This window comes from Cavia porcellus, unplaced genomic scaffold (assembly GCF_034190915.1).
Source record: "Cavia porcellus strain 051 isolate PalLab524CR breed Dunkin Hartley unplaced genomic scaffold, mCavPor4.1 scaffold_6, whole genome shotgun sequence".
NCBI lineage: Eukaryota > Metazoa > Chordata > Mammalia > Rodentia > Caviidae > Cavia > Cavia porcellus.
The window spans coordinates 33,454,930-33,476,209 of NW_026947489.1; the positions used below are offsets into that span (position 1 = coordinate 33,454,930).

Sequence of the window (21,280 nt, forward strand, 5' to 3'; positions counted from 1 at the left end):
ATAATAAGCTACAAATTTGGGATGATTTCTGAATGTTCTAAGTTATTTTAAAATTCATGAAGACCTTTAGATAAAGAGTTAAAGTTGTTATACTTAAAAAATCATGAATACCAAAGTTGAGAGGTTAGGGAGGGGAGAGAAAGACAGAGATAGATAGATAGAGAGAGAGAGAGAGAGAGACAGAGGGAGAGAGAGAGAGAAAAAGAGAGAGAGAGAGAGAGAGAGAGAGAGAGAGAGAGAAAGGAAGACAGAAATAAAGAAGGAAGATAAGAAGGAAGAAAGGAAAAAAAGGAAGGGAAGGAGAGGGGAGAGACATAGTTCAGTAACTCTCATACAACACTACAGAGTAATTAAAATCTTAAAGTTTCTGAAAGAAAAGGCTATGTTGCTCACATGTGAATCAGTAAATAGCCAATCAGGGCTTGCCTTTAAAATGCATCCAAATAGGCTGTCCTTTACATAAAGTCTTCTTTATGTTATGATTGCTTTCCAAGATACATTACATTGTGATAAATGATCATGTACATTGTTTTGACAATCAGAGAGTTTATGAATGAGAAACTGATTTGCCTGCAGTGATGAACTGAATTGTTAAAAAAGCATTAACAGTGATGATACCATTTAAAATGTTTAAGAATTGTGTTACACTTTTGCTTTCTTTTTAATCAGGAGCAAAGAAAAGCTGCTAAGAGGCATTTATTTTGTAGTAACTAGCATCTGACAGTTCTCATTAGAAAAACTCGCTTACAACTCTAAAGGTGTAGGCTGGTCTGTCTCCGATGTCTTACATTTATGTGGCCTACTACCTATGTGTGGAGACTTGCTACTCGTGTTTTTAACCTTTTCATGGGAGAATGTCACAAACTCCTGCAGTTATCAACTTCCAGATTCTTAGAGTAAGGTGATGACTGTCACCAGTATTAGCAGGGATAGATAGCCTGACTTAAGGATGCATGTCAGGCTGAAATGCCTTCATGATTTGTAGGAAAAACATCTCAATTTGGAACAGAAATTATAACCACTTTTCTCTATTTTTTGCCTAGAAAAATCCTGAATAGAAGAGCATATTACTTGCTGAGGAAAAAAGAAAATGTCAAAGACAAAGAAGTATTACTAACAGGCATGGTAAGGTTTCCCATCTCTTGGGAACTCTACTGGGGCTTGAGAATACAGTTCTGCCTTGGCTAGGATACCACTTGCAGAAACTGACTGATTTCATAACAAGGAGCTCCCAGTTTGGCACTTACCTTGGTGCAGGCTCTGAAATTCAAAGTACTCAACACTCGGAGGCTCAAAGAAGCCATGCACACATTAGTCTGATATGTAAACCAGAATTCTAATTTACTTAAAATACAAAATATGAGCTGGACCCAGGGTTTGTGCCCACAGTTCCAGGTCGAGATGGAGGCAGGAAGATCACTGGAACACAGGAGTTTGAGCCCAGTCTGGGCAACATAGTAAGGCTTAAAAAAACAAAACAAAACATAGATCCTAGGTTGATTTGCATGCTCACGGGCAAAGAGAAATATGCTTGAGATGTATAGAACTGGAATGTGATTAGTGGTAATTAGATAATTCCAATCTCAGTGGGCTTGCTAACCCAGTGCGTCCCCTGCAGGAGAGAGACCTCTGAGGTTTCCCCTGAGAACCTTCCTCCTGGCCCTTGGCCACGTTGCTGTGTGCCGCCCAAGGCTTCCTTCTGACTCCTGTTCTGAAACTCCTCTTCTGCTCACTGCTCTTCTGAAAGATGGCTTCTTTCTCTGGGTGCTTCAGTGTCACTGGAATAAGCTGCTGCTTGTGATGTATGTCATTATCAGGAGACTCAGGCTGGGAGGAGCCTTTCAGGCCTTTAGTCACACAGTGTTTAGCCAATGTCTTTGTCACTTTGCTCATGGCCGGAACGCAATACTTGACACTCACAATTTAAAGGAGGGAAAGTTTATTTTGGCTTGGAGTTTGTAGAGGTTTCAGCCCACAGTTCATTGGCTCCAAGGCAGGCAGCAGGGCAGAGGGACATCGCAGAAGAAAAGCTGCAATGTCATGCTAGACAGGAAGTGAAGAGAGATCCAAAGAGGAATGAGGGAGGGAGGCAGACCCTTCCGGGCCGTGCTCCTAATGGCCCCCCTCTTCCTACAATCATAGCATCACATCCTCAACATCACATCCAGGGAACCAATCTGTGGATGGGTGTCATGCCTTGTCAACCAATAACTTCCTTGAAGCCCCACCTGTGAGTGTTCGAGGTCTGGGGACATCTAGATATAAACCACAACAGCTATGAATTGATTTTTCATGTGTAACATTTAAATGATTCCTAACTGAATAACTTCCGTTTTGGAGAAAACCTTGCTTTTGCCCTGGGTACCATTGCCAGGCAATAAAATTTCACTAGTCTATGAACTGAGTTACTTGGGAATTGAGACTGTCTTATTGATGTATTCTGAGCCCCTGACAGACAACCAGTGAATGTTTGTTGAGTGAATAAGTGAGAGTGATGTGTGCTGCTACTCCGTTTTGAATCTGACTTGACATGAGAGCAGAGTGCATTGATCCATGGAGATTCTCCTGCCCATCACTTTATGATAATCAGGATTCTTTGAAAAAAATTAAATCAAATCTCTACTAATGAGTAACTTTCAAGCTCCTATTGCGTCAAACAGATTCAGTTCCCAGTGAAAAAGTGGCATTGACCTTTTGAATTTGCCATTTCATTTGAATAATTTATACTGTTGTCTTGTTTCTAGGTAATTGAGTTAAAAAAAAAGTAGGATGTTGTTCCAAGGGAAAAAAAAGGTCAATAATTGCAATATCCCATTCCATCCTACTGTTTTCCTCAGGACAAGAAACTCTTCTCCTTATTGGAGAACAATCTTCCTGCGTCCCCCAAGGGCTGCTCACACATATTGAATGTCTTTTATGTAAGGGCACTGCTTTAATTGTAGCGGCAACAAGTATTTGGGACACGTGTTCTTCATTTGGAGACATATTAGCTGGAAAGCTGATAGCTATCCAAGAGAAGTTAGTTATTACAAAGCAAATAGAAAAGAGATGGGCGAGACATGAAAGATCATAAACATTCGTGCATCAGGACTTGCCAGAATAGGGAAGAGTGGAGAATTCTTCAAGGAGTTTATTTTCTTTTCATCTTATCTCATAAGAGAAATTGTTGATGTACTTTATCTTCTAAGCCATTCTGCTTTCTTGGATTAAACAGTATATTCTGAACTTCCAAGCCCATCATAATGGCAAAAGCATCTTCTTTCCCTGAACTTCTTTCTTGGGCCTTCATACACAGTGATTCCCAGAGTTATGTCTCCAAAACAGGAATCCTTCTGATGTCCACATTTGATGTTTGACCATGGACTTGACACCTGCACTTATGTTATGCTGTAGTAGGCATCTCCGACTTATTATTTGTAAGACATTATTCCAGATTCCTATTTTACTTTCTTGAGACCTTGCTAAATGCTGTGAATAGAACCACCATCTAACCATTTAATAAAAAATCCTTAAAGCCGTTTGTAAGTCCTTTTCTCTACTAATCTGCCTTTTTCCTTCTCTTCCTTAACTTATAAAGTCTTTAGGTTCCATCTCCAAAATATTTCCTCATCTGCTTACTTCTGCTGACCCACACTAGGATACTATCATTTGTTGCCTTGTCTCTTTCTTTGAACTTCTATTTTTTATTATGGCAAAATGTACATAACATTTACCATTTCAACTGTTTCGAATTACATAGTTTGTCAGAATTAGACATAGTCACCTTGCTGTGCCACCATCTCTGTCTCTAGAACATGTTTGTCTTAATAAAGTGCAACTCTGAACCCATTTCTCCCCTGTGAAATACCGTTCTCCTGTCTGTCTCTACAAATGTAACTACTGTGGGTGTTACAGTTTGGAAAACGTCCTCCAAAGGTTTCAGTGTTCAAAGACGGAGCACTTGGAAGGTCATTACATCAGCTGAATGTGCTGTTTGGAGGAGGACCTGGTGGGGAGACCAGGTCATTGATGGTGAGAAGCTTATATATGGTCTCTGGCCAGTTTCTCTCTGGCTCCTCTCTCTGGGTTTCCTGGCTGGGGAGAAGTAAATAGCTTTCTTTGACCACACCTTCCTGCCACGATGTTTCCACCTTGGGGCCATCTAACCTTGGACTGAAACCTATGAAATCATAAACCAAAGATAAACCTTTTCTTTTTAAATTTATGTATGATAGGTGTTTTCCCTTACCAACAAAAAGCTGATCAATACACCAGGTATTTCAAATAAATGGCATCATACAGTATTTCTCTTTTAGTGACTGGTTTATTTCATCCCACGTGATTTCTTCAGGATTTAGTCTCATAGTAGCATCTCATTCCTAAGACTGAATGATATTTCATTCATAGATAACCACGTCTTGTTTGTCTAGTCTATCAATGCTCACCTAAATTTCTTATACCCCTTGGCTATCCTGAACAATGCTGCTTCCTGCTTGATCTTCGCTTCCTCTTTTTTCTAAAATCTATTTACCTGATAGCTGGAATATTTTCTTAAAAATGTCAATCACATCATGTCACTTTTCTGATTGAACTGCACTCAGTGGCCTGAATTGCTTAAACTGCACCCAGCGTGACCTCTACACTCTGTACTAGGATCTATGGAGCCAAATACACAGTCCTGTCCTTACCTATGTATTTCTGTTTCTCTGCCCATTATGTCCAGCCACCAGCCTGTTGGTCACTTTTGAACAGGACAGCCTGTCTCAGACCCTCACTAACGCTATCCCTATACCCTGTACTTGACCTGGGACTTTAACACAAGTGGCTTCTTCTGCTCATCTAAGTCTTTGCTATTCATCACCATCTTCAAACGCATAATCTAAAGTGCTCCCCCTCCAGCTTTTTGTCATCTATTATATCTCTTATTCTCTTTTCTCCATGACACTTAGCATCATTTAAACCTGACATAACCTTTTATTGGTTTACTTATTTATTTTCTGCTTCTCATTACAGTGTTTGTCATCCCACATCACAAATCTGTGGGCAGGACGATGCCTGCTGTGATCTGGGGAAATGAAAAAGCACTGACTTTAGCAATTGCAATATTAGTTAGTTTCTTATTTTTACTCTTTTGTGAAGTGATATTTTTTAAATGCAATATCTGTGTCTTTGTGGAAAATAGCACATCAGACTTTGATTGTTGTATAGGTTTGTTGACTGTTGTGCCTATGCTACAAAAGCAAATCTGTGAAAAGTGAGTGTGTCCTTTGGAAGCATATAAGACATAGCGGATCAATATATTTGTAAAAATTGTGAATTTCCTTTAGCTGAGGGCAAATATTGCTACATGCTACCTATAGAGTTTTGCTGTGACTGTAACATACTGATGGTGGGGAAAACTGTGCACCTATTCTTCAATTATTTACAAATTGCTTTGTATTATTAATATTTACTTGCTAAGATTGGGGAATATTACTAGAATTTGTGAAATGTCTTAAGTATTATAAAACTAAGTTTTTTCTTTTTAAGATTGAAAATCAAAGAAAGATTCTATTAATTTTTTCCTAGATGTCTTCTGGAAAAAGGGTAAATGTCCCCCTACTCTTGAATTCATTGGTCTAATCATGGACCATGGATATATCAATAGCAAAGTTCTCCTCAGGTCCCTGGATAACCTCACATCAGTAACTTGTGATCAGTTTAGCTGTCTCTCTCCCTTGGAAATGCCCATCATGGGAGATCTCTTTCTATGTGTGATCTACTGGTGTTTTGTTTTTGTTGAGTGAGGTTATTAATGTTCTAGCTTTAATAGCCTCTGTTTTATTTTTGTTTTGAAATCAAAGGAGACTGTGTTCCAGTTTGACAACAGGTAAAGCTTCTGTACTGCTTTCAACCTCCATTGAACACTAGACAGCCATGTTTCATATCCTTTAATATATGCACAGAAATTTAAACTAACGGCTTTCAAAATTAGAATGGTGGCCATTCACAGGCTGCAGGAGAAGAGAACAAGAAGTCAAGCTAAGACCTCCTGTGAGTCAGTGCCATGTGTGGACTGACTAGTAGAAAGCCAGGCACCAGCCCTCTTTTGTGAGTCGGCACCATTCACAGACTGTGGGGAAAGAGAACAAGAGGACAAGAAGTCAACAAGAAGCTAAAACTTCCTGTGAGTAGACACCATGTGTGGGCTGACTGGGGGAGAGCCAGATGCTAGCTCTCCACTGTCAGTCAGTCCCATTTGTGGACTGTGGAGGACGAGGAGAACAAGAAGTCAACAAGAAGCTAGGACCACCAGTGAGTAGGTGCCATGTGTGGGCTGACTGGGAGAGAGCCAGATGCCAGCTGCTTCCAGCGCATGGGCAGGGAGACAAGAAGATGTAATGTTTCCACTACCCCACCATAAGTGACTGGCTGTGATGACAGCTAACGAGGTAGGACACAACTTAATGCTTGTAGTGTTTAGTTTCACTGACTTTGCAGGCCTAAAGACAGTAGTCTAATCATCTATTCAGAGGATAACAATACACAGTATAGCATATGTGGGGGATCTCCTTCTGAAAGTAGTAGCCTTTGTTAATTCCCTATTGTCTTGTTTTGAAATTCTGTATCATTCTCATTGTTTTGTTTTATTGAGTTTTATCTTGTTTGAGTTTGTTGAATCTAATGAATGGCATGGGTAGCTGTTTTGAACATAACAAGATATAGTAGCCATTTTGGATTTATTATTATCTTGTTTTGAAGTTCTGCATTGCATTCAGTGTTTTATTTTTATTGGTTGTGTTCTGTTTGTTTTGTTTGATTTTGAACATTTGTTTGTTTTGAAGGTATGGGCAGTTATTTTGAAGATAAGAGACATTTTGGTTACCACAGTTGATTTCATACTATCTTGTTTTGAAATCCTATGTCACTTATATTGTCTTATTTTGATTTGCTTCATTCTGTTTTATTTTTGCTTGGTTTTATTCTTTCTAAAATAATATTTTAAAAAAGCAAAATCAGAATATTTCATATAAAAGAAGCAAGTTGAAAGAGACACATGGTAATTTTCCCATTTTTTATAAATTTATTCTAAAAATGTGAGTTATTTTAGGAAGATATTTGTATAAAAGACATTTGCTTTTTATTGAGTTGAAGCATACAGTAAGTGTGCCATAGCTTGTTAAGATTTGGTAAAAATTAAGGTGTTTGAGGATACTTAAGATATCAGAAGTCCTTTACTCAAAGAATTGATTTTCAAGTAATGGTCTTCTTAAAATTAAGTGAGACCAGCATGAGCAGAGAGAGAATGCAGACCTGCCTCTGCCTGCTGGCTGCCACCATGAGAAGGCTCCTTCCTGCGGGCAGCCAGCATGGGCAGAGAGAGCCAGCAGATATGCCTCCACCTGTCTGCCATACAAAAAGCTTGCTTTCTGTGGGCAGCCAATGGGAACAGGGACAGGCAGCTAGGTAAGCCCCATGCACCCCACTCACAGGCCACCATTGGAGGTCCTTGCTTCCGTTAGGCAGTAATCACCCACCAGGAGGATCAGACAAACACACCCCTATGTGCCTGCCACCATCATGGGAGTCCAAGTACAGACACACAGGCTGAGAAAAGCAGCCCCACCTCCACGCACACCTGGTCATTGGAGAAGCCCCATTGTAGCTGCATAGGTCTAGAGAAGCCCACTGCACACACTGCTACCTCCATGTAAATCTGGGGTCAGAGGACCTCAGGTGCCTGTCCCATTCTCCTACACTGCAGAGGAGCAGCCAAAGTGGGAAATTCTGGGGTCCTGCAACCAGCTTGTTGGGAGGAACCCTGGAGAATGTCAAGATGAAGGAGCACAAGGCAATCTCAGACCTCCAGTCCACACAGAACAATTCTGGGAGATAACGTCATGGAAGAAAATGGAAGTTACACACCTGAAATCTCTAAGAGGATGGCAACTGAAATAAAGAAACAACTTCATGAGATTGTAAAAGCAGTCAAACCAGAAATAACGTCTCAGGTAAAGGAAGAAATCACAAACATAATGAAAGAATTTCTCAGGATATCTAAAGAATACAGAGATACAAAAGAGAAGCATGATACAATGATGGAAACTTTGAATGAACAATATAGAAAAGAATTACAATGCATGAAACAGATTCAAAGATATTCAGGAAATTAAAAAGTCAATTGAAAGCTGGCAAAACTGCTTGAAAGGGACTAAAGATGGACTTTCAAAACTTGAAGACAGAATTACAGTTAGCGATCATGAAAAGAAAGATCTCCTAAAAATAATAAGGAATCAGGAAAAAACAATTAAACAGCTGCAAGATGACACAAAGAAGCCCAGTCTAAGAGTGATAGGTATCAGTGAAGAATCAGGAGTCAACAGAAATGAAATTAAAAGGCTATTTATAGAAGTAATAACAGAAAACTTCCCAAATGTGGGAAAAGGATCTAGCATTTACATAATGAGGCGTATAGAACTCCAACTAGCCATACCCAAAATAAATCTACACCCAGACATATTATAATCAAGATCCCAGAAACTCAGCACAAGAACAGAGTATTAAAAGAAAAGAAACAGATCACTTATAAAGGAAAACCAATCAAAGTCATGGCAGCTTGTCAACACAAACCATTGAGTCAAGAAGAGATTGGAGTGAAGTGTTTCAAAACCTGAAAGAAAACAACTTGCAACCCAGGTTGATGTACTCTGCAACACTGTCTTGGAAAATTGATGGAAAAATAAGACACTTCCATGATAAAGAACAACTGAAGGAATTCATGACCACCAAACCAAACCTATAGACAGTGCTAAAGGATATTCTAGAGAGACATAGAGTTCCAGCAGCAGAGGAGGATCGTCAAACAAGACAGGCAATTGAATGAAGGGGAAAACTGGAGGTCCAACAACAGGAGGATAGCAGGGCACAGACAAACAATGTATGCTGGTTGGAACCATTAATGTAGATGGCCTCAGGTCAGCAATAAAAAGAAACATAGGAAAAGTGGATCAAGAAACAAGATCCATCAATACACCGTATACAAGAAACACATTTAACTGGAAAGGAAATTCATAGACTGAAAATCAAAGGAGAGAAAACAATTGTTCCATGCAGCAGGAGACCAGAAAAAAAGCAAGGGTAACTTGCCCATTAACCACAGAATGGATAAAAAAGATACAGTATTTTCATACAGTGGAAAGCTACCTAGCTATAAAGTAGAATAATATTGAGGCTCTTGTAAGTAAATGGATGAAACTGGAGATCATGTTCATGAGTGAAACGGTTTGAACTCATATGAGTGAACCCTAGCATAAAAAACAGGAGTTACTGAGATCCAAACAGCAAAATAGTTATTGTAAAATGATAGGGGAGGAAATACCTGGGAGGGAAAAATGGTAATTATTGTTGATTTCTTACTGTCTTTTCTTGAACTCCTGTGTTGTTTTTACAGTTTTGTTAGGTTTGGTTTTGATCTGTCTTGTTTTGTTAGACTGTACTTTGTCTGATGGTATGGGCAGCTATTTTGAACATAATGGGATGTATTATGGTAATCATGGTTGGTTTCCTATTATATTGATTTGGTTTTATAATACTTTCATTTGTTTCATTGTTTTTTTTTTTTGTTTGATTTTATTATGTGGGATGGTATTAACAGCTATTTTGAAGAAAAAAAATAGTAGCCATTGCTGTTTACTATCATCTTGTTTTGAAGTCCTATCATTCTTTCATTCTTTTATTTTGATTGGTTCTATTCTGTTGATTTGTATGTAACTTTATTTTTTTTTCTTTTTTTAAAATTTTATTTAAGGAGAAAAAGAAAAAAAAAAGCAGAGAAAGGGTTCAAGTTATACAGATTTACAGAAAAAAATAAACAGTAGGAAATCACTAGTTAATGGATTACATTTTGTCATCTCAGAAACAATTGTTCAAGTTACAAAATTAAAGCTTATAAAGTGGACATTCCAACAGTGAGACTGCAAACAGTTCTGTTCAATGATCCAACAAAACTCAGTAATATCATTATCTATCTTATATACTTAAATATACATGCAGTTATATCATTTAGAGCACTTTCTTTTCCTCTCTTTTGTACAATGACAATTACACATTTTGGGTTTTGTTGCTCCCACAGTTCTTATTACTTTTCTGGAAGAGAGTAGAACCAAATGTGACATAACAGAACAGTCAGTCAAATCAAAAGGGTGGATGCAATAGATAATGTAAAAGCATAATACTAGGTGATCAACAATGGTTACCATAATGCCTCCCGCTATCTCTAATAGACTTGCCTATATCATTAGTTATAATAAAATTGAACAAAACAGTAAAGAACAAGACCAACAAAACCAAAACATTGGAGACATTATAGGTCTTCAAAAATAGATAATAGTCAACCAGAATGGGCGTCATAATGAATCCCACTATCTTCACAGCTGTTGCCTAAACTTTTGAACCTGGTACTATCAAGCAAAACAGAATAGAGGAACATCAGTCAAAACAAGATGGTGAGAGCAATACAGAGCTTTAAATCAAGATAATGGAAAGTCAAAGTGGGTACTATAATATATCCTGCTATTTTTAAATTTATTTTTCCCTTAATTAAAAGGATAAAAAAGTAAATAATAAAATGGAGATTGAGATAAAAGAAGGCATAACAGCAAATCAGCGCAGATCAAAACATAACCATTTAAGCAAAATAGTGTTTCACCACAAGATTATCCTGACATAAAAGTAGTTACCATATTGTCTCTTTCCTTGAAATCTTTGAGTATAACTTCGTATACTATAGCATCAAATATATCAAAACAATGTAAAACCATTTAAGAGAATGACAGTATTACAGGGTATTTAGAATCAACTAACAGAAAATAAACAATAGTTTCTGTATAATCTCCTTGTCTATAAAAGGTTTTGCTTATACTATCATATATAATAAAATCCAATAAGATACCACCTGTTTAGACCAATGGAGACAGAAGAACAAAAGCTTGATGAGACTTCAAAACAAGATGAAACTAAATCAGTATTACCTCTTAAGACGTCATTTTCTCCAAAATAGCTGTTCCTATCATCTAATCTTCTCTGCCTCATTTCTGTTGAGCTCTTTTTCTGTCAGTTTGTCTTCTTCATTTTGTTTTCTGCTGCATTCATTGTGGCCTCTCTGCCGCTACTTCTGGATTCTTTGTATTTTTCTTTTTTAGAATATCTTGCAGTATTCTCTGTAGAGTTGAATTGGTGGTTGCATATTCCCCTAGTTCCTCTTTATCCTGGAAGCACCTTGTTTTTCCATCAGTTTCCAGGGATAGTTGTGCAGGATATATCAATCTTGGCTGGAGATTATTATCTTTCAAAGCTTGAATTATTTCCCCCCACGCTCTTCGTGATTTGATGGTTTGTGCCGAGAAGTCTGCTGTAATTCTGATGGGTGTTCCCTTGTAAGTGATCTGTTTCTTGTCTCTGACGGCTTTTAGTATTCTGTTCTTGTATTGGATTTGTGGAGTTTTAATTATTATATGCCTGGGTGTTGCTCTGTTTGGGTTGTAGGTGGCTGGGGTCCTGTATGCTTCATACAACTGAGTATCTTTACCTTTTGCTAAATTAGGAAAATTCTCCTGGATTATTTCTGTGAGTAGCTTTTGTAGTTCATCTGTTTGTGTCCCTACTTCTTCTTTTATGTTTTAATTCTTAAGTTATAGACCCTCTTATCATCTTCTAGTCTTTGTATTATTGCTGTTTGTTTCTTTGTTATTTTTAAGAAGTTTTTCATTTCATGCTCCCATATTACAAATCTGCCCTCCAGTTCAGATAATCTGTCCTTAGTTTCTTTCAAGCTGTTATGCCAGTTTTCGATAGACTTTTTAGTTTCTTGGTAATCTCTTTGAACCTGCTTCACGAATTCTATGCTTTCTCTGTTTTCTCCATTAAACAATTCTCCCCTCTTTTTCTGTTCTTCCATTCCACCATCTGTTTTTTCTTGGGTGGTGCTTAGCATTTCTCTAACTATTCTGCTTATGTCTAGCTTCAGGTCATTAATAACTTCATTCCTGAACTTGTCTATGAGGCTCTGGAGATAGCGCTTTATATCTATTGGTGCTGGGTCTGCTGTTGCCTCTTTCTCAGGATTGGGGGCCGAGGACCCTTTCTTGTTGCTGCTTCTTCCCATATTCTTTGTTCCTTATATATGCAAGCATATATAAGAGGCCCAGTTTCCTTCCCTGTCAGCCACAGTCTGATTGAATTGCGCCAGCTAGGTGTTCCCACCCACTGCAGCACACCAGGATGTTGCAGACCAGGCAGCCTATGTGGGGCCTGCCCCTCCAGGTCAATCTACCTTCAGGAGCTGGGACCTGGGCTGTGCTAGCCTACTGGGTCTCAGCCAGCAGCGTCACGTGGGTTAGGCACTGCTCACCAATCCCGCTTGAGAGGGGGATTGGTGACTGAAGTCACTGCAGCGCCCTGTTCCCGCAAGTCTGCCCTGTCCCAGAATGTCCTCTGTTGGAGTCTCCTAGACCATGGAAGAGTCCCAGTTTTCCCTCACTCACCGGAGGTGGATGCACGGCTCCCTGCCCTTCCTGCTCTCAACTCGGTTCACCGATTCCCGTTCTCAGAGCTTCTGTGCGTCTTTCTCCCTGCCGAGCTGATGCAGATGCAGTGGCGGTGGTGGGAAACCCAAATTGCAGCATCCAAAGGTGCGGGCTCCAGCTTCCATGCTGAGGCTTTATCTGTTCCTGTTATAGCACCAGGATTGCATTCCCAGTTGGTTTCTCTCAGCCCAGTTTGTTCTTGGGTCACCAGGGCATATCTCCTCTTGCTTATGATTCCTTACTCAGCACCATTCCTGAATTCTAAGCTGGGTGTTTCAGAGAGCCTCCATAGCTGCTGCTATCTGTCCGCCATGTTCTCCCGGAAGTCTTGTATGTAACTTTATTATGTTGGAAAGTATGAACATCTTTTTTGAAGAAAATGAGATAATATCCTGTTCATTTCCTGTTAGCTAGTTTTGAAGTCTTGCAATGCTTTCATTCTTTTGATTGGTTTTATACTCTTTTGTTATGTTTGATATTATTGTGTGTGAAGGTATGGTCAACTATTTTGAAGGAAACAAGAGACATTATGATAGCCACTATTGATATCCTGTTGTCTTGTTGTGAAGTCCTTTGTTGCTTGCATTGTTCTGTTCTGATTTACTTTGCTCTGTTTTGTTTTGTTTTATTCTCTTTAAAATATAAAAAAAAATTTAAGTGAGAAAAATCAGATTCTTTACCTTATAGACTATTGAATTATTACTATGGCACCAGGATGTATGAATAGTTTCCACCCAGTTGAAAATTTCCTTTTTCCATGAGGTTCAAAAATAAAAAATTCTTGCCTGTCAGGAGGAGAGAGAGAAGAAAAAATAAAGCTGTCTTTATGGGAGACCTATGCTATTCTTGGCTTTGTCACTAATTAGTGTGTGACCTCCTGTAGGTCACCTCACCTCTCCAGTCTGGTCATTTTCTTATCCTGAATGGATACAGAAATTGCTGCTCCCCTACAGTTTTAAGAAGTGCTGTAGCTCCATACGGACAAGCATGAAAATCACTATATGGGGAGGGATTTTTGCCATAGAAGTTGTTCACATATAAAATATTGTTATGCAAGTGCACATCACATTTTAAAATATTTTTTGTTAAATTTACTGTTACTTTGAACTTCTATTAAACTTTTTATCCCCTAATAGTTTAGGTTTTTTAAAAAATTGTGAAGATAGTGTAGAGTTGCCATATACCTCTCATCCAGTCTCTATTATCATCATTTTTATTTATTTGTTTTGTACCAGGGATTGAACTCACAACTTCACACTTGTCAGGCAGGTGCTTGTGCCTCTGAGCTAAATTCCAGGCCTATCGGCATTGTTAAACTGGTACTTTAGCCTTTATTTTTCACCACTAAAATAAATATTATACTATAAGCTGAAGTTCTAAAGCACAAATATGGGGTGCCTTGCTTCTTTTTTCTGTGATCTTATTTCCCTCCCTGCTATCTTATTGAAAATATTTTCTATAAATACATGTATCAATTATGATGCTTTTGGCTCCAAATAGCAGAAAAATGTGGACCTTCCTGGCTCAAAGAGTAAAATCCATGACCTCAGATTGTGGAGAAGGGAAGTAGGGCAGTTCTGGGACGCAGTGACAGCCTTAGGGTTCTTGGGCTTTTCCATTTTCCTCCCTTAGCTGCTTTGTAGTCTAGCTGGAGCAGTTTATGCATCCCATAAGATGCAACCAGCAAGGACAGAAGAAGTAACTTCTGTCTGACAGAAAAGCCTGCCTTTGTGGCTCCTGACCAACAAGGAAAAGCTTCCCCGGAGGTCCTCCAGCAGACTTTCTCTCAATTTTCTTTGGTGCAAATTGCATCACATGCTTATGCCATATTGAGCACTGGTGAGGAAAGGAAGACACCATGACTGCCTTATAGTAATTACAATGTGCCCCTACCCCATTTCTTCTTTCTTTAGGAAGGACATGGCCATGTGGCAGATGGCTGGCACCCAGACAAAAAGCAAGGCTGGGGAAGAAAGCAGGTTTTGGGGTGCTGGGTAAGTAACAAAGGCAACTACAACATATTATTAAGTTTTAATAATAGTGGTAGGTAGGGGAAATTAAACAACAAAATAGCTAATGCTTAATCTTTGCTTATTTTGTACCAGCTATTAACTTACAAGTGAATATTGTAAAGTCATTAAGACATTTCTAAACATACTCAGAAGTAACCTAGACTTGAGAATCCAGTATGGTTATCTGGTATCTTTAAAATTTGTAAAGCTTCTCAATTTATAGATTAAGGCACCATATGCCAAAAAAACATTTCTTGAATTGCATTGAATAAATATTTTATTCTAACTGTGAAATAGGATAAATGTTTTATTTTGGCTTGAGTGAAATTTACTCTTCTAAAGTTTGGCTCTGTGATCACTTTGTCTGTAAATAGTATATTCCTATTTTGAGTAGAATTAGCATAATAATATAGTTAATATTTTACAGATCATAAATTGAATCAGGGAAAAGCTTATACACTGTCAGAACTTACTGTCAGAATATTACCAAAATTTTAAAAATCATTTGAAATATTATTAATCTATTTTAAAAAATTTACATTTATTTGGTTTTTGTTTTGTTAAGTATAAATTAGAAAGAGTCATCATTTTTTGGCACACAGTTCTATGAATTTTGAGAAATTTAATCATCATATAACTATCACAAGAATTTAGAGAATATTTCCAACATCCAAAAAGCTTCTCTGTTGTTCTTGTAATTTCCTCCTCTCCACTTTGACTCCTGCCAATTGTTACTTTGATATCTGTCCATGTAGTTTTTGCCTTTTTAAAGATTATAAATGGAATCATATAGTATATGCTATTTCAGTCTGAATGTACAGTGTTTGAATCTTCTTTTACTTGGAATAACTCTTTGGAGATTTATCCATGTCATGGTATGTATTAATAATCATTTCCTTTTTATTGTTGAATAGCGTTCCAATATATGAATGCACCAGTTTGTCTACCTATTCAGAAATTGATGGTCATTTTGTTTATTTCTAGCTTTTGACATTCATGAATAACAGCACTATAAATATTTGTGGAAAAGTATTTGTGAGATTGTTTGTCTTTATCTCATGTGGGTAAATGTCTAAAAGTAAAATTCCTGGGTCATATGGTAAATATATTTAATTTTATAAAAAACTAACCAATTGTTTAATAAGCTAGCATTTTACAATTCCATTGCCTATGCACGAGAGTGTCCAGTTGCTCCATATTTTTCTTCAACATTTAATAATATCAATTTTTTGTATGCATATTCTAATAGTTGTATAGCAGTATCTCATTAGTTGTAAGGACTAAGTACTAATGACTTCTTTTCATATGCTTATATGGCACATCTCTTTACTGGTGAAATGAATGTTCAAATCTTTCACTGGCTGGAAAAATTTATATAAATTACTTAACCTGTATGAACTTCAATGATCCTATTCAGAAAAAGGGTCCTAGTGATTGCTAACATTTATTAATTATTTACTGAGTCTAGGTTTTATTATTAGTGCTCCACATATATTAAGTGCTTTAATCATTTTAACATGTGTGCAGGTGGTACTTGTGATTTCTATTGTTATAGATGGGGAAGTTGTGGCACCAAAGAGGCTAACATTCTAAACTGAAACTATTAGTGTGAATTGGATCTATAATTAGAACCGAGGTATCCGGCATCAATGCTTCTGGGTGTCATGACTAGGCTCTCTCTCTCTTTCATAGATAGTCATACCTGAATTAGATATGTATTAAGTGCTTAGCAGGGTAGGCACAGCCTTAAAAGTATTCTGGGGAACAGAGAACTTGAACAATATAATTTCACTGAATAATTCAATGAACATAATGTTCTGTTGTGGGGGAGGGAAGGGTAGAAAGAAAGGGAATGGTTATTCCAAAATGGTTGCATATATTAAGTATTTGTTTCTACAGTTCTCTAAAGGGGCCCCTTCATTCATCAGTTAACAGTTGAAATAAGATTATTTTTTTCTTACATGGTAACAGTTGGCAGTACTAATATGGACTCAGTGGTCTGTTGGTTTCTGGTGATTTCTTAGCCTTCTCTGCATGGTCACAGATAGGCACCATAGCTCTGACTGTCTGATCCTAATATTAACAGCAAAGGGTGACAGAAAGGGGGTTTCCCTTTCTTTTTATCAGAGAAGACCAGCTTTCTCTGAAATCTCATAATGGGTTTTTCTTACCAAGATAGTACTGCATAATTGTTATTGGGCTAGTCTCCATGGACTATGATAAAGCCCTTCTTTCAGTTCCTGATTAAAATTACATTCTGTTAGAAAACATGAAGGTAGGTGTGCACACACGTGCGCGCGCGTGTGTGTGGGTGTGTGTGTGTGTGCATGTGCAGAGGAATGGTTACATGGATAATGAATTCTCTGGGTGTACATTCTGAGGTCTTACAAACTGCTCTGGAAGTGCTTTCAGCCCTCCTAGGGTGGCCATGTTTACTCCCGAACTAAATAGGCTGTTTCTGGAGACATTATAGTTCTAGCCTGTGAGGAGTGATAGTTTCCACAGCGGTTAAGAAGCCCTTTCCTTATATATCTCCAAGCACTTATGGGCTAGCTCTCTATAATTTGATGTCACTGAGTCATAAACTTAAGTCAAGTAGAGGTGATAATCAGATCAAGTCATTGGCTATAATCTCTAATACAGATGCCTTGATACACTAACAAAAAGAAACAAGCAGAGTAGACCAGCAGATAGAGTCCATGGAGATGCTCTGAGTAGGAAATATAATCTACCTGAAAGAAGGTTAATAAACCAAAAGTCAAAGATGAAAAAACAATGCTCTATGTGACAGGGAACCAGAGAGAAATAGGGACAACTCGTCCAGCAGCTGCAGATAGGTTGGAAAGCCATGACACTTTCGTGGAGTGGAGAACTACTCAGCTATAAGAGGGAAAACTTTGAGGCTTTGGAAGGTAAAGGAATATAGCTCAAGATCAAGCTCAGGGGTGAAAAGGTTTGGCACCACTTGGGTAGATAACGGATTGCCCCCCAACCTAAAAACTGGGGGAGTTGGTGGGACCCAAAATGTACAAAGCACCCTGAGAAAGTGAAAGAGGAGGAATTGTCTAAAAAAGGAAAGCAGAGGACATTGTTAATAGTGTATCAGGATTTAAAAGCCACATTAGTTTTATTGCTCTGTTTAGTTTGATTTTATTCTGCTCCAGTCTGTCTACTCTTAATAGATTTGAGGGAAGAGACGGCTATCCCCAAAATAGCAGGATATACTATGGTAAGTATCCTTAATTTCCTATTAACTTAAATTGAAGCCCTGTATTACTTACACTGTCTTACTATGACCGATCTTATTGAATCTGGTTTGTTAGATCACTATTTTGTCTTGACTGAGTTTATTCAAATTTGGTATGCTTGATAGTATCAAGTCTTAGAGGCAACTACTCTGAAGACTACAAGATGCAATAGGATACCCATTCTGGTTTGATTAACTGTTTTTGAAGTCCTATAATGTCTCCAATGTTGTGTTTTTATTAATATTGCTATATAGTGCTATTTTCAATTATATTATGCCCGATGATGTAGACAATTCTATTGAAAATAACAAGAGACAGCATAGTAACTACTGTAGATCACCTAGTATTATGGTTTTATGTCTTTTCCATTTCATGTTTTTCTAGGAATTTGTTTTGTTGTCTTGTTTTGATCTGTTTTTCTCTATAATACAGAAAGGGTAGGTATACATGTAGCGATCCATGCAAGTGTAGAACTTCTAAATAGTTTATGAGAATAGATTATATAATGCATGATATAATGAACAGATACTCTGAAGAAAAAGAGACACTAAAATACCCAGTGCTAATTATGTAGCATTATGATATAAAATGTAGCAACACTATTATTCTCTGCCCAGAGTGATATTAGTCTATTTTCTTTTGTTTAATTTCAACATATGTAAAGATATGGATAGCTATTTCGAAGAGAATGAGAGACATTATAGCAGCCATTGTTGACTTCTGTATTATCTGTGAATGTATGGACAACTATTTTGAAGAGAATGAGAGACACTATGACAGCCATTGTTGACTTCCCTATTGTCTGGTCTTGAAGACCTAAAATGCCTTCATCATCCTGTTCTGATCAGTTTAGTACTATTTTGTTTAGTATGTATTCACTGTGTGTGAAGATATGGACAAGTATTTGGAAGAAAACAAGAGACAATATGATACACTGAAGATCTCTGGTGGTCTTGCTTTGAAATCTGTGTTTCTTAAAATTGTTTTCTTATGATCTCTTTTATTCTGTTTTGTTATGTTTAAGTTTACCATCTTTAAAATAAAAAAATTAAAAATCAAATCAACTCATTTTAGGAGTTTGTGTTAGGCTTTATGTTTTTAACAGATATGATGCCAGACTGAATCAAATGCAAATTGAAAATGACAAATTTAGATAGTGAAAGAATCTAAATTATCTTTACAACATTTTCAATATACCATGCAAAAGCAGTCAGCCCACTGTAAAATTATTCTACAAGACTATTACTTCTGTTAAACTTTTACTAAAGTAACTAAAAAAGAAAGTGATCTTTTTCCATCTTCTGTTTTCCCTTTTATAATATATGAGCAAGAGAAAGGGACATTGAAGGCCTGTGAAACTTCAGCAACTTTCAGTTACCTTACCTAACAATTGAAGTTGGAAGTGTAGACAGAGCTTCCAAGAGAGCCTGCTGGTAGGTCTCTGTGGTATTTTTGTCTTTCAGTACAAGACATATCACTAATATTCTATGGAAATACATCTTCTGCACATTAATTGGTCAGTCTGAGTGTGTTAGTTTTGTGTTACAGGAACAAAATACTTAACACTTGAACTATAAAGGATGAGAAGTGTACCTTGGATCACAGTTTCTGAGATTTCAGTCCATGAGTAGCTGGCTCCTGAAGAAGCTTGTGGCAGAGAAAAGCTGTTCACATTATAGTAGCCAGAAACAGAGAGAGAAAGAGCCAGAGGGAGAGACATATCTGTCAAAGACAGGCCTCCAGTAACCTACCTCCTCCAAGTGGAACTCTCCAGCAGGTCATTGTGCTATAACCTGATCCATGGATTAACCCACTGATGAGCATAGCATCCACATGACCCAATCACCTTCTGAGATCCTCACTTCTGAACAACATGAGATTTTGGGGGGACATTTTAGATCTTATAATGCTTGATACATTGTGTCAATTTGAAAAGTCTAGAGGCTTAAGCAACTCAGCAGTTCTACATCCTAGATTGTAGAGAACATGCCCTAGGGCAGCCGTTTATATTCTAGGATATCGTAATGGTTGACTGTGTCAACTTGAAAAGTTTAAGTAATTTTGCAGGCAGGCAGTGTCCTTGCTTCATAAACTTCCTGATGCTGTGCAAGAGAAGGCTGCAGGGATGGTGTGAGAGCTACACTCACCTTAGGATGGGTAGCCTACACATAATAAAAGGGAAATAAGGAAGGACTGATTGCTGCTTCTTTGAAGGAGCTCCACTCTTCACCTTCGGATTGTGTGTCATCTCTTGGTGTCTGGCACAAACCATTTGCTTCTGCATGGTACTCTTCATCCTTCTGGCATAGACTCTTCAGCCTTTATCACAGACTCTTCAGTCTTCCAACACAGATTCTTCAGCCATAGACACAGCAAGCATCCTGATATGGACTTGCATAGAATACTGCAATGAGCTCCAGAATTGGTCCGAACCCATTAGCCTTTTGTGTGCAGACACCCTCTGCACACTTCCTCATCCAACTGTCACTGACCATCATAATCCAATCTTGTAATTTCTTACATATTTGTATATCTTGTGTTATATCTGTTTCTTTAGTAAACCTGACACAGACCTCAATCATAACACTATCCAATCCACGCTATGAGTTATTTTCCATGATTGAGTGGGCACGTATTTTAAAAATTATTTTTCAGATCCCAAATATCACCTATTATATTTAAAGAAACCATGTATTCTCTTTAGAACAAGCCCCTCCCCAAGTTTCCTTTATTATCATAAAACAATAAGCAACTTCAATAAGAAAGAAAGCTCACCTACCTAGCAGGGGTGCTATTTAGCTGGGTTCATTGTTTGCAACATATTCTGAAGGCCCTAGATGAAAGGAATTTCTTTCCCTGCCTAACATTATTATCACAGTGCTTTAAGCTGCCAAGTAAAAGCTGATTCAGAATCTGTCTCCAACATCTAACACTGGTCTGTGTTTTGTGAGGGAAGCATCGATATTTGCTCAATTGTTTAGAATCTGTTCAATTTCCTGTGATCTAATAAAGTTTATGTTTAAGAGTAGCACGCTGGTCAAAGTCACATTTTAAAAACTACCCCCCAAAGTATTACAATCATAAATCAGAAAAACAATCCAAGGAAAAACTAGAAATTTCCCTAAATTCCTTATGCTCTACATTTTTGTTGTTTCAAAGCTCAAATTCAAAGAGCATTTATTTTTTCTTTCACTGAATGAACAATGGCCCAGAGAAGGTACAGTGGTGCTTTGGTTCACAAACTTAATTCTTTCCATGATTATGGTGGCAACCAAATTACAAGGAAATTGCAATGTTTTGGGGGTTCAGCTGTGTACGGCAGATTTGGGCTGTCAGTCAGAGTGTAAGTACTGCTTGGTTTCTGTGGTGTATGACACTGAAATGGTGTTTATGGTAAAGGCCAGAGTCACTATCAAAAGAAACATGAACTCATTGCCTCAGAATGTTCAACTAGACATCTGCAAATACAGTCAACTTA

General features: G+C 37.8%; 1 protein-coding gene across 2 annotated transcripts in view; it reads right to left on the reverse strand.

Annotated features, from left to right (window-relative positions):
- The window catches only part of Cdin1 (CDAN1 interacting nuclease 1), a 256,459-nt gene that overhangs the window by 19,586 nt on the left and 215,593 nt on the right, over positions 1 to 21,280 (reverse strand). The window lies entirely within an intron of this gene.